The sequence below is a fragment of the Rhinopithecus roxellana genome, chromosome 17 (genome assembly GCF_007565055.1).
Source record: "Rhinopithecus roxellana isolate Shanxi Qingling chromosome 17, ASM756505v1, whole genome shotgun sequence".
Classification (NCBI taxonomy): Eukaryota; Metazoa; Chordata; class Mammalia; order Primates; family Cercopithecidae; genus Rhinopithecus; species Rhinopithecus roxellana.
The window spans coordinates 31,418,331-31,431,069 of NC_044565.1; positions in this window are offsets into that span (position 1 = coordinate 31,418,331).

Consider the following 12,739-nt stretch of genomic DNA (forward strand, 5'->3'; position numbering starts at 1 on the left):
CAGAAACTTAGGGGCCCCAACTCACCCTTTCTCATGTCTCAGCACTTGTTCAGAGAAGGGAAAGACACAAAAAGATTCAGGAAAATACCAGGCACAGAAAGACAAATACTACATGTTCTAGTTCATATGTGGAAGCTAACGATTTAGATCTCATAGCAGTAGAGAGTGAAATAGTGGTTACTACAGGCACTGAAAGGGACAGAGAAGAGAGCCAAAGCTTGGTTAAGGAATACAAAAGTACAGCCACATCTGAGGAATGGATTCTAATGTCCTATAGCACTACAGGGCAGCTATAATTTATAACAATTTTGTGTAAATTTTTGGATAGCTAGATGAGTGAGTTTTGAATATTCCCACCAAAAGAAATGATGCATATTTGAAGGGATAGATATGCTAATTACCCTGGCTGGTTTATTACACCTAGTATACATGTACTGAAATATCACGGTGAACCTGAAAAATATGTACGATTATTATGGGCCAATTAAAACACTGAAAAGAAAAAAGGAAAAAGAAAAGAAAAAGCTATTACGTAAAATTATCCAGGACATCTTCCTACTCTAAATCTTACATCACTGAACAGTCAGAAACACCTACTCTATCAAGCCCCCCAGTTATTTAATGTATTTATTTGAGTATAGAGTTTCCAGAGAAGTTGTAAGTTCCTCAAATCCACAACAGAAGCTGTTTTTCCATGGATCCCTCCTACTGTAAAGAGAGCTTTGAATTTGAATTCCAAGCAGAGGGCAAGGGTAGAAGCTCAGAGGCCTTACAGATGGCTCCAACACAAGGGAATTCTGGCATCGGGGGAACTCTTCTTGGCATACCCCGGGAGTGGTCATGTATAAAGTTCTCTTTCACAAACAACTTGGCAAATTGTGCAAGTCAAAGATGCTGCAAAGTCAGCAGCAACCAAATGCCCAGTTCTCATGGCCCTGAGCAGCCCAGGAAGGAGCAGAGAGCTTCCAGGAATAGTGATGATGGTTGTGAAGGGAGGACTCTGGGAGGAGGGGCAGTGAGTGTGTGAGTCTGGAGCAGGACCATTTGTGGGACAAGGGACAAGGGCAGCAGCAGGACAAGATGAGGACCATCCTGATTGGGACAGTGGGGAAAGGGAGAGACAGAAGTTCGTGGAATGCTAACGTCATTTACCACGGAGGCCTCCTCTACTGACTAGGCGTGTCCTGAAAGGATCCTGTGGAAAGAGAAACTCCCATGGAAGAAGCTGAAGGTTTCTGGGGATGACACCTTACACCTCACTTTCTCAAAGTAATAAATCAACTCTAATGCCTCTTCAGAACTGTTGTCAGATACATTGAGGAGAAAGAGGAGGAAGAGAGTGATGATGGTGACAATGCATTCAGCAAAGGCACTCTTAACACTGTTGGCTTTCTGCTAAGCACATAACAGTGATGATTAAAGCTGAAACTATAATTCTCTATGTACCTTCATAATACCTTCAAACACACCCTTTCATATAATAGTTTAGAATATTTCTGTTATATTATTCCATTTGCACAAACATGTATATTACAATTTTCATGTTCTGAGAAATATTTTTACATGTGTAAAATATGTTAACTTTTAAAAAATATTCCTACATATTGGGAGGCTAAGGTGGGGGGATCACGAGGTCAAGAGATCCAGATTGTCCTGGCCAACATGGTGAAACCCCGTCTCTACTAAAAATTCAAAAAGTAGCTGGATATGGTGGCACACACCTGTAGTCCCAGCTTCTTGGGAGACTGAGGCAGCAGAATCGCTTGAGCCTGGGAGGCAGAGGTTGCAGTGAGCCGAGATAGCACCACTGCACTCCAGCCTGGTGACAGAGCGAGACTCTGTCTCAAGAAAAAAAAAAAAAAAAAAAAAAAAAAAAAACCCTACATAGAAGACAGTTACCTTAGTAAATAAATAAATAAATAAATAAATTTTTAAAAAGCCTTATCCACAGAAAGGTGGATTAACTTGCCCAAGGCCACACAGTAACCACAATATGTGGCATAGCTAGCATTCAGACCCAATGAACCTGACACCAGGGTCTGTGCTGTCTATTTCTCTGCTCTATCGCAGAGAACCCTGCAAAAGTTCTAAAATTTTGACACAACTGGCAAGAATGGAAAGTTATTGGTAGATGGGATCACATATTGTTCCACTCCCTCTCATAAGGACACAGGTATTTAGAGAATTTTATTGTCTAGTTCAGACACTAAAATTGGATCCCTCCTCTCTAAAGAGAACCACTGTCCAATAGTGATCAAATAAAATGCTGAAACTCCAATCTACTTTCCAGTCTGCTATTCCTTCCACCACTTTGCCCCTCCTTTCCCTGCGGGCTCCAGCAGTTATTTTACTTTGTGGTTATTTTGTAAAAGTTTCCCATCCACAACCTCATCTCCACAAGAAAGCTGGAGTTATACCATATCCTCCTCTGACTTCCATTTTTACACTTCACAGACACACAAAGTCAAACTCAGTTTTGTGAATACATTGTCTCTACTTCCCAGTCTCTGGACCAGTTAACTTGTTGCCGTTGGGGTTTAACTTATTTTTGTGAGACTTCCAAGGAGGAATCACTCTGTCAAGGACTGTTGTCAATTGTCCATTATAAGCCTATAGGCTGAAGGGCCAAATTTGGTTTAGGGAAGGCTCCAAAGACTCTGATCCTCAATTTCTTTAGTGAATTATTTTTTGCGGGAGTAATGGATCCCTGAACCCTAAAACATGAAAAGCTAAGCATATAGCCATGTTCAGAGCCATCTTCTGCCAAACAACGTTGGGCTTTTAAAACACACATTGATATCAGCCACAGACTAGCACAAACATAAGCTGCCTTAAAATCTGAGATTCAAGAATAGAGGTGGAGTTTGGGAGCTCAGAATTTATTTTCACTCACGTGAAAAAATTCTTTCTTCAGAGGAACAATGGCCTGCCTCAAAGACATGGTAAATCCACACATTTAAACTGAACTCATAATGGATGTCTTGCTATGGAATTAGAGAAAATGTAAAAGAGGAAGCCAGATAACCCTTTTAAAAATACCATTATGTTAATTAAGATGAATATTAACTGGGGTCCAGACGAATTAAAAAGGTAAGAAAATCAAAGAAGGTTATAATATCTGTTCCCTCCAAAATTTTTGTTGAAATTTAACTGCTATTGCAATACTACTAAATAATGTTACCTTAAAGAATTAATGGAGCTATGAGGCTTCTGTTCTCATAGGTGGGATTAACGCCGTTATAAGATGGCTCCTTTCATTTCCTTTTGCCTTTTTGTCATTCAACCTTTTACTATAACACTGTAAGAAAGCCATTGCCAAGTGCAAGCACCATGATATTGAACTTAGTATCCAGAGCTGTGAGAAAATAAATTTCTGTCAATTATAAATTCCCCTCTCTCAGGTATTTTGTTCTAGCAGCACAAAAAAGACTAAGATAGAAATTGGTATTGGTACCAGAAGTGATATTCTTACCACAACAAATACCTAAAAATGTGTGTCAGCTTTGGAACTGGGTAATGAGCAGAGGCTGTATCGGTTTGAAAGAAGAGGCTAGCAAAAGTCTATATTGCCATTAACAGAGAGTCAAGGGCTTTTCTGATGAGGGCTCAGAAGGAGAGCTAACAGCCACGCCTAAATCATCTCTAAGATTACTAAGTAAATGTAAACAGAATATTGTTAGCAACATAGACACTGGAAGTAATTCTGATAAGGTCTTAGATGGAAATGAGGAGCATGGTATTGCACAATGGAGGAAGGGCCATCCTTTATATAAACTGGTAAAGAACTTGGCTGACTTATCTTTGTGTCCCAGCAATTTGCGAAGGCAGACTTTAAGAACCATGAGCTAGGATATTTGTTAAAAGAAATATCTCAGCAGCAAATTGTTGAGGATGCTGCATGGCTTCTTTGACCTAATAGTAGTAAAATTCAGGAAGAAAGAAGCAACTTAAAGGTTATGGATGCTGGGCTTAATACCTAGGTGATGGGTTGATCTGTGCATTGAATCACCATGGCACACGTTTACCTATGTAACAAACCTGCATATTCTGCACATGTACCCTGGCACTTAAAATAAAAGTTGATGAAAAAAGAAGATATAATTATGTGAAATGATAAACAAAATGTAAATATTTGAAAAATATTACAGGGTTGCTTTTTTTTTTTTTTAAGAAAGAAAAGGCAAGGTAACAAGAGAAAACCAAAAATACAGCCAAGTAACTATTTGATAAAGAGATTAATTAGTATGAATGGAAGAAGCCAGCTGCTTCTTCATCAAGACTATTCATCAAGACAATGGAAGAATGAGCCCAATGGCATCTTGAAGATTACTGGTGCTGCTTCTCCCATCACAAGTCCAGAATGCCAATATCTAGGGGATAGAATTATACTAAAAGCTGGACCTTGGAAGCCCTTGAGACCTTGATGCTCAATGCCCAGGGCTACTTCAAGTCTCTGATGCCTACATTCCTGAGTAGCAATCCTTACTATTTCAGAAATGGTTTAAAGGAGCTCACATGTGGCTACATCCACCGTTCCAGAAGGTGCAGGATATAAATCTTGGCAGTGCCCACTGGTTGCTAATTTTGTAGGCTTGCCTATTATAGATTTCAAAAGATGCCTCAGAGAGGTGCAGGGCTCAAATAATTGACCCAAGGACAGGGACACCACAGAGTTTGTCCAGTAGGGCAATTTCTAGTAGAACTTTGGGGGATGGGTTTCCTTCAAAACCCTAACTGTAGATCCAGCAGTGTAAGATGCCACCTGTTGAGGGCTGCATACAAGATACTCTAACCTGTGATAGCTACTTCCCGGGATACACCCTGCAAAATCATGGGGGGACCAAACCTCGCCTCAATGTGTAGAGAAGGTTTGACTTGGTGCCAAAGTCAAATCTCAAGATTTAATGTTGTTTGCTTTGGTGGGAATTGGACTCATTACAGATTTATTATTTCTTTTTATGTTCTGTTTCTCCCTTTTGGAATGGGGCTGTCCATCCTGTGCCTGTCCCACCACTATATTGTGGAAGTACATAACTTACTTGATTTTACAGCTGGAGAAGAATGTGCCTCAGAATGAATCATACTTGAGTTTCACACCTATCTGATTTTGATTATATTTAGATGAGAATCTGGACCTTAGACTTTTAAGCGGGTACTGTAATGAGCTAAGACTTTTGGGGCTTTTGGGATGAAATGAAATATTTTGTACCAGAGAAATACATGATTTTTAGGTTGCTAGAATGTTTCAGTTTGAATGTTTGTCTTCTCCAAAGTTCATGTTGAAATTTAATTACCAAAGGAACAGTGTTAAAAGGTGGGACTTTTATGTGGTGACCAGGCCACCATGAGGGTTCTAAAGAACAATTCCTCCTTTCTGGAACACACACACACACACACACACACACACACACAGGTTTGTGGTACTAGTGTGTGTGTAAAAGACAAATTAAATTGCAGGTTAAGAATTGAGTGCTTAATGTCTTACATTTATTCACTTTTTAAGCTCTTCTTGTGGAGCCTCTGTCCTTGACCATAATCGATGGGTGGTTATGTGTTGAAATCAGTCAGGATCCAGATAGCTGGATGAGTTGCATGTGGAAATAAGTAGACGAAAATCAGTGTTTTAGGAGCTCAGGGAATGGCCCTGAAGCTAAACTGCATGTGTCTGAATCTAGTGCCAACACATAGTAGCTGTTTGTTTTTTAGAATTTTATTTTAGGTTCAGGGGTACATGTGCAGGTTTGTTACATGGGCAAATTGTGTATTGCAGGAGTTTGGTGTATGGATTGTTTCATCACCCAGGTAATATGCATAGTATCTGACAGGTAGATTTTCAAACCTTACTTGCCTTCCACCTTCTATCCTCAAGTAGGCCCTGTGTCTGTTTCTCCTTTGTTTGTGTCCATACGTACTTGATGTTTGGCTCACACTTATAAATGAGATCACACAATACTTGGTTTTCTATTCCTGTGTTAGTCGCTGTTTTCATTTTGCAGAAGTTACCTAGCCCTTTTCTTGCCTTCAGTTTTTTTACGTGTCAAATATGGTTCCTAGCAGCACCTATATATTATTAGGTTTTCATGGGGATTAAATGGTTTCTAATTAGGCAAGCATTTAGAATTGTGCCTGGCATAGAGAGCATGTGACAAAAATTAATGTTTAAAAATCAGAGGTTTCTTGTGACGCAGAACAGGCTAACTTGTAAGTAGGTTTCCTTACACCTGCAGAACACAGCAGACTATGGAGAGTCTTTGGTGCATTTGGTACTTGTTCAGCTCCTTTCTTTTCCAGTCTAAAGTTTGCAAACAGGCTATTATTTACATGCTTGCCAAGGATATAAACAAGTGGGAGATTATCTCTCTCTTACATGTCTAAAATCTCAATTACAAGGGTGGAAAGCAGAGAATACCTCTTGGAAAATGGCAAACAGTATGAAGAATCAGCCATAGCTTGCAACTTCGTTGGCATTGTTGGAGGCTTATCAGAAAGTTTCCCCACTTAACAACATACTAAAACTAGATTTCCAGGAGACTGCTTTCCATATACAAGAAGACTGCTAGAGGGAATATGATGGGAAAGACCCGAAATGAGCTTCTTGGAATCTTGTAAAACTATGTCACAGGAAGGGCCTTGTTATCTGGAGGACAATGAGATAAACCTTGAACAGATAGGAAATACAGTTTGTATGAAAAAGGCATCACTTTGAAACAAAGTAGTTGCCAGATAAAGTTATCAGTTTTATTACCTTGCATGGGGAATTTGGCCAGCCACATGTGCAAGCAATAAAGTTAATGACGTCTCAATGTGTTTTTGGATACTGGCAGCAATAAAGATTTTTATGAGAATGCTGTGTCAATTGTTGATACAGTATTGAACTGAATCTCTCTCTTTTTTATATCATGCTAGTTACAGTGTATTTCATTATGTATTTTAAAGTATTAGATCTTTTATATCTGGAACGTTTTTGCTTGCTTAAATCTTCTTGAAGTAAAGAACAACTTTCATACTTAAAAAAAATTATGCCACAAAGAATTTTTTGTTTTAATTTTAAACTGTTAATTACTTGTTCTTTTTTTTTTTTTTTTGTAAAATACACTTATTATGGTACCAAGTATACTGGACTCCTACCTACTGTATCTTTTATTAAGTCTGAAGAATATAATTGACTTTCTTATTTATAAGAAAAAAGGTATCTTAACCTGGCTATAAGCTTTTAAGATAGCATAAATATTTTTACTAAATACAGAAATAAGTTGGATTAACATAATAAACACCTATGAACCTGCTAAGTAGAATAAATAACGCCAACATTTGTCATCTTTGTTTAATATTATTAGTTTTACTTAAAAAGTTATAAATTCTCCAGGCAAATACTATGATACATTTTTCTGTATATTCTGTGTATATGCAACACTGTAGCAAAAGTTGTCTCACCAAAACCTGACAACTTGATCTTGGACTTCCCAGTCTCAAAAGATTAGAAAACTAAATTTGTGCTCATTAAAAATTACTGAGTCGGGCTTTCGCGCGCCCAGGCGTCTCTGAGGGTCGCGCCCCGATACCCTCCTCCACCCCAAGGCTTCTTCTCCCAAAGGGCCCGGCCGGTGGCCCAGGAGTGCCACAGCCCCCGTGGGCCCTGGAAATCTCAGTTTCGTCATAGCTAAGCCCGCCGCGCTCAGCTTTTCCCACCACCTGAAGGATCCACTCTCTGCGTCCTTCCCGACTTCAGGCTGCAGAGAAAACTTGGGGGCGGGGATCGAGGAAGCCGCGCCCCGGGGCTCCCAGCGCAGCCCCGGGACAGCAGGAGCAGCTGGGCCTGCCGCGAGCCTCCGCGACCAGTCTGAGAATATCCTGGATGTTATTTCAATTTAAAAAAAATGTATTGAGGCGGAGCAAGATGGCCGAATAGGAACAGCTCCAGTCTCCAACTCCCAGCGCGAGCGACACAGAAGACCGGTGATTTCTGCATTTTCAACTGAGGTACTGGGGTCATCTCACTAGGGAGTGCCGGACAATCGGTGCTGGCTGGTCAGCTGCTGCAGCCTGACCAGCGAGAGCTGAAGCAGGGCGAGGCATCGCCTCACCTGGAAGCGCAAGGGGGAAGGGGATCCGTTTTCCTAGCCAGGGGAACTGAGACACACAACACCTGGAAAATCGGGTAACTCCCACCCCAATACTGCGCTGTAAGCATACAGGCACACCAGGAGAACATATCCCACACCTGGCCGGGAGGGTCCCACGCCCACGAAGCCTCCCTCACTCCTAACACAGCAGTCTGCCGCGATGTATCCGCAAGGCAGCAGCGAGGCTGGGGGAGGGGCGCCCGCCATTGCTGAGGCTTAAGTAGGTAAACAAAGCCGCTGGGAAGCTCGAACTGGGTGGAGCTCACAGCAGCTCAAGGAAGCCTGCCTGTCTCTGTAGTCTCCACCTCTGGGGACAGCGCACAGCTGAAGACCAACAGGGGAAGTAGCGGGAGCCGGTGCAGACGCGAACGACTCTGTCTGACAGCTTTGGGGAGAGCCGTGAATCTCCCAACGCAGAGGTTGAGATCTGAGAACGGACAGACTGCCTGCTCAGGTGTGTCCCTGACCCCTGAGTAGCCTAGCTGGGAGAAATCCCCCACTAGGGGCAGTCTGACACCCCACACCTCACAGGGTGGAGTACACCCCTGAGAGGAAACTTCCAAAGGAAGAATCAGACAGGTACACTCGCTGTTCAGCAATATTCTATCTTCTGCAACCTCTGCTGCTGATACCCAGGCAAACAGGGTCTGGAGGGGACCTCAAGCAATCTCCAACAGACCAACAGACAGTTCTTCTGACTGTCAGAAGGAAAACTATCAAACAGGAAGGACACCTATACCAAAACCCCATCAGTACGTCACCACCATCAAAGACCAGAGACAGATAAAACCACAAAGATGGGGAAGAAGGAGGGCAGAAAAGCTGGAAATTCAAAAAATAAGAGCGCATCTCCCCCTGCAAAGGAGCTCAGCCCATTGCCAGCAACGGATCAAAGCTGGTCAGAGAATGACTTGGACGAGAGGAGAGAAGAAGGCTTCAGTCCATCAAACTTATCAGAGCTAAAGGAGGAATTACGTACCCAGCGCAAAGAATCTAAAAATCTTGAAAGAAGAGTGGAAGAATTGACAGCTAGACTAATTAATGCAGAGAAGATCATAAACGAAATGACAGAGATGAAAACCATGACACGAGAAATACGTGACAAATGCACAAGCTTCAGTAACCGACTCGATCAACCGGAAGAAAGAGTATCAGTGATTGAAGATCAAATGAATGAAATGAAGCGAGAAGAGAAACCAAAAGAAAAAAGAAGAAAAAGAAATGAGCAAAGCCTGCAAGAAGTATGGGATTACGTAAAAAGACCAAATCTACGTCTGATTGGGGTGCCTGAAAGTGAGGGGGAAAAGGGAACCAAGTTGGAAAACACTCTTCAGGATATCATGCAGGAGAACTTCCCCAACCTAGTAGGGCAGGCCAACATTCAAATTCAGGAAATACAGAGAACGCCACAAAGATACTCCTCCAGAAGAGCAACTCCAAGACACATAATTGCCAGATTCACCAAAGTTGAAATGAAGGAAAAAATCTTAAGGGCAGCCAGAGAGAAAGGTCGGGTTACCCACAAAGGGAAGCCCATCAGACTAACAGCAGATCTCTCAGCAGAAACTCTACAAGCCAGAAGAGAGTGGGGGCCAATATTCAACGTTCTTAAAGAAAAGAATTTTAAACCCAGAATTTCATATCCAGCCAAACTAAGTTTCATAAGTGAAGGAGAAATAAAATCCTTTACAGATAAGCAAATGCTTAGAGATTTTGTCACCACCAGGCCTGCCTTACAAGAGACCCTGAAGGAAGCCCTAAACATGGAAAGGAACAACCGGTACCAGCCATCGCAAAAACATGCCAAAATGTAAAGACCATCGAGGCTAGGAAGAAACTGCATCAACTAACGAGCAAAATAACCAGTTAATATCATAATGGCAGGATCAAGTTCACACATAACAATATTAACCTTAAATGTTAATGGACTAAATGCTCCAATTAAAAGACACAGACTGGCAAACTGAATAAAGAGTCAAGACCCATCAGTCTGCTGTATTCAGGAGACCCATCTCACATGCAGAGACATACATAGGCTCAAAATAAAGGGATGGAGGAAGATCTACCAAGCAAATGGAGAACAAAAAAAAGCAGGGGTTGCAATCCTTGTCTCTTATAAAACAGACTTTAAACCATCAAAGATCAAAAGAGACAAAGAAGGCCATTACATAATGGTAAAGGGATCAATTCAACAGGAAGAGCTAACTCTCCTAAATATATATGCACCCAATACAGGAGCACCCAGATTCATAAAGCAAGTCCTTAGAGACTTACAAAGAGACTTAGACTCCCATACAATAATAATGGGAGACTTCAACACTCCGCTGTCAACATTAGACAGATCAAAGAGACAGAAAGTTAACAAGGATATCCAGGAATTGAACTCATCTCTGCACCAAGCGGACCTAATAGACATCTATAGAACTCTCCACCCCAAATCAACAGAATATACATTCTTCTCAGCACCACATCGCACTTATTCCAAAATTGACCACATAATTGGAAGTAAAGCACTCCTCAGCAAATGTAAAAGAACAGAAATTATAACAAACTGTCTCTCAGACCACAGTGCACTCAAACTAGAACTCAGGACTAAGAAACTCAATCAAAACCACTCAACTACATGGAAACTGAACAACCTGCTCCTGAATGACTACTGGGTACATAACGAAATGAAAGCGGAAATAAAGATGTTCTTTGAAACCAATGAGAACAAAGATACAACATACCAGAATCTCTGGGACACATTTAAAGCAGTGTGTAGAGGGAAATTTATAGCACTAAATGCCCACAAGAGAAAGCAGGAAAGATCTAAAATTGACACTCTAACATCACAATTAAAAGAACTAGAGAGGCAAGAGCAAACACATTCAAAAGCTAGCAGAAGGCAAGAAATAACTAAGATCAGAGCCGAACTGAAGGAGATAGAGACACAAAAAACCCTCCAAAAAATCAATGAATCCAGGAGTTGGTTTTTTGAAAAGATCAACAAAATTGACAGACCGCTAGCAAGGCTAATAAAGAAGAAAAGAGAGAGGAATCAAATAGATGCAATAAAAAATGATAAAGGGGATATCACCACTGATCCCACAGAAATACAAACTACCATCAGAGAATACTATAAACGCCTCTACGCAAATCAACTAGAAAATCTAGAAGAAATGGATAATTTCCTGGACACTTACACTCTCCCAAGGCTAAACCAGGAAGAACTTGAATCCCTGAATAGACCAATAGTAGGCTCTGAAATTGAGGCAACAATTAATAGCCTACCCACCAAAAAAAGTCCAGGACCAGATGGATTCACAGCTGAATTCTACCAGAGGTACAAGGAGGAGCTGGTACTATTCCTTCTGAAACTATTCCAATCAATAGAAAAAGAGGGAATCCTCCCTAACTCATTTTATGAGGCCAACATCATCCTGATACCAAAGCCTGGCAGAGACACAAGAAAAAAAGAGAATTTTAGACCAATATCCCTGATGAACATTGATGCAAAAATTCTCAATAAAATACTGGCAAACCGGATTCAGCAGCACATCCAAAAGCTTATCCACCATGATCAAGTGGGCTTCATCCCTGGGATGCAAGGCTGGTTCAACATTCGCAAATCAATAAACATAATCCAGCATATAAACAGAACCAAAGACAAGAACCACATGATTATCTCAATAGATGCAGAAAAGCCTTTTGACAAAATTCAACAGCCCTTCATGCTAAAAACGCTCAATAAATTCGGTATTGATGGAACGTACCTCAAAATAATAAGAGCTATTTATGACAAACCCACAGCTAATATCATACTGAATGGGCAAAAACTGGAAAAATTCCCTTTGAAAACTGGCACAAGACAGGGATGCCCTCTCTCACCACTCCTATTCAACATAGTGTTGGAAGTTCTGGCTAGGGCAATCAGGCAAGAGAAAGAAATCAAGGGTATCCAGTTAGGAAAAGAAGAATTCAAATTGTCCCTGTTTGCAGATGACATGATTGTATATTTAGAAAACCCCATCGTCTCAGCCCAAAATCTCCTTAAGCTGATAAGCAACTTCAGCAAAGTCTCAGGATACAAAATTAATGTGCAAAAATCACAAGCATTCTTATACACCAGTAACAGACAAGCAGAGAGCCAAATCAGGAATGAACTTCCATTCACAATTGCTTCAAAGAGAATAAAATACCTAGGAATCCAGCTTACAAGGGATGTAAAGGACCTCTTCAAGGAGAACTACAAACCACTGCTCAGTGAAATCAAAGAGGACACAAACAAATGGAAGAACATACCATGCTCATGGATAGGAAGAATCAATATCGTGAAAATGGCCATACTCCCCAAGGTTATTTATAGATTCAATGCCATCCCCATCAAGCTACCAATGAGTTTCTTCACAGAATTGGAAAAAACTGCTTTAAAGTTCATATGGAACCAAAAAAGAGCCCGCATTGCCAAGACAATCCTAAGTTAAAAGGACAAAGCTGGAGGTGTCACGCTACCTGACTTCAAACTATACTACAAGGCTACAGTAACCAAAACAGCATGGTACTGGTACCAAAACAGAGATATAGACCAATGGAACAGAACAGAGTCCTCAGAAATAATACCGCACATCTACAGC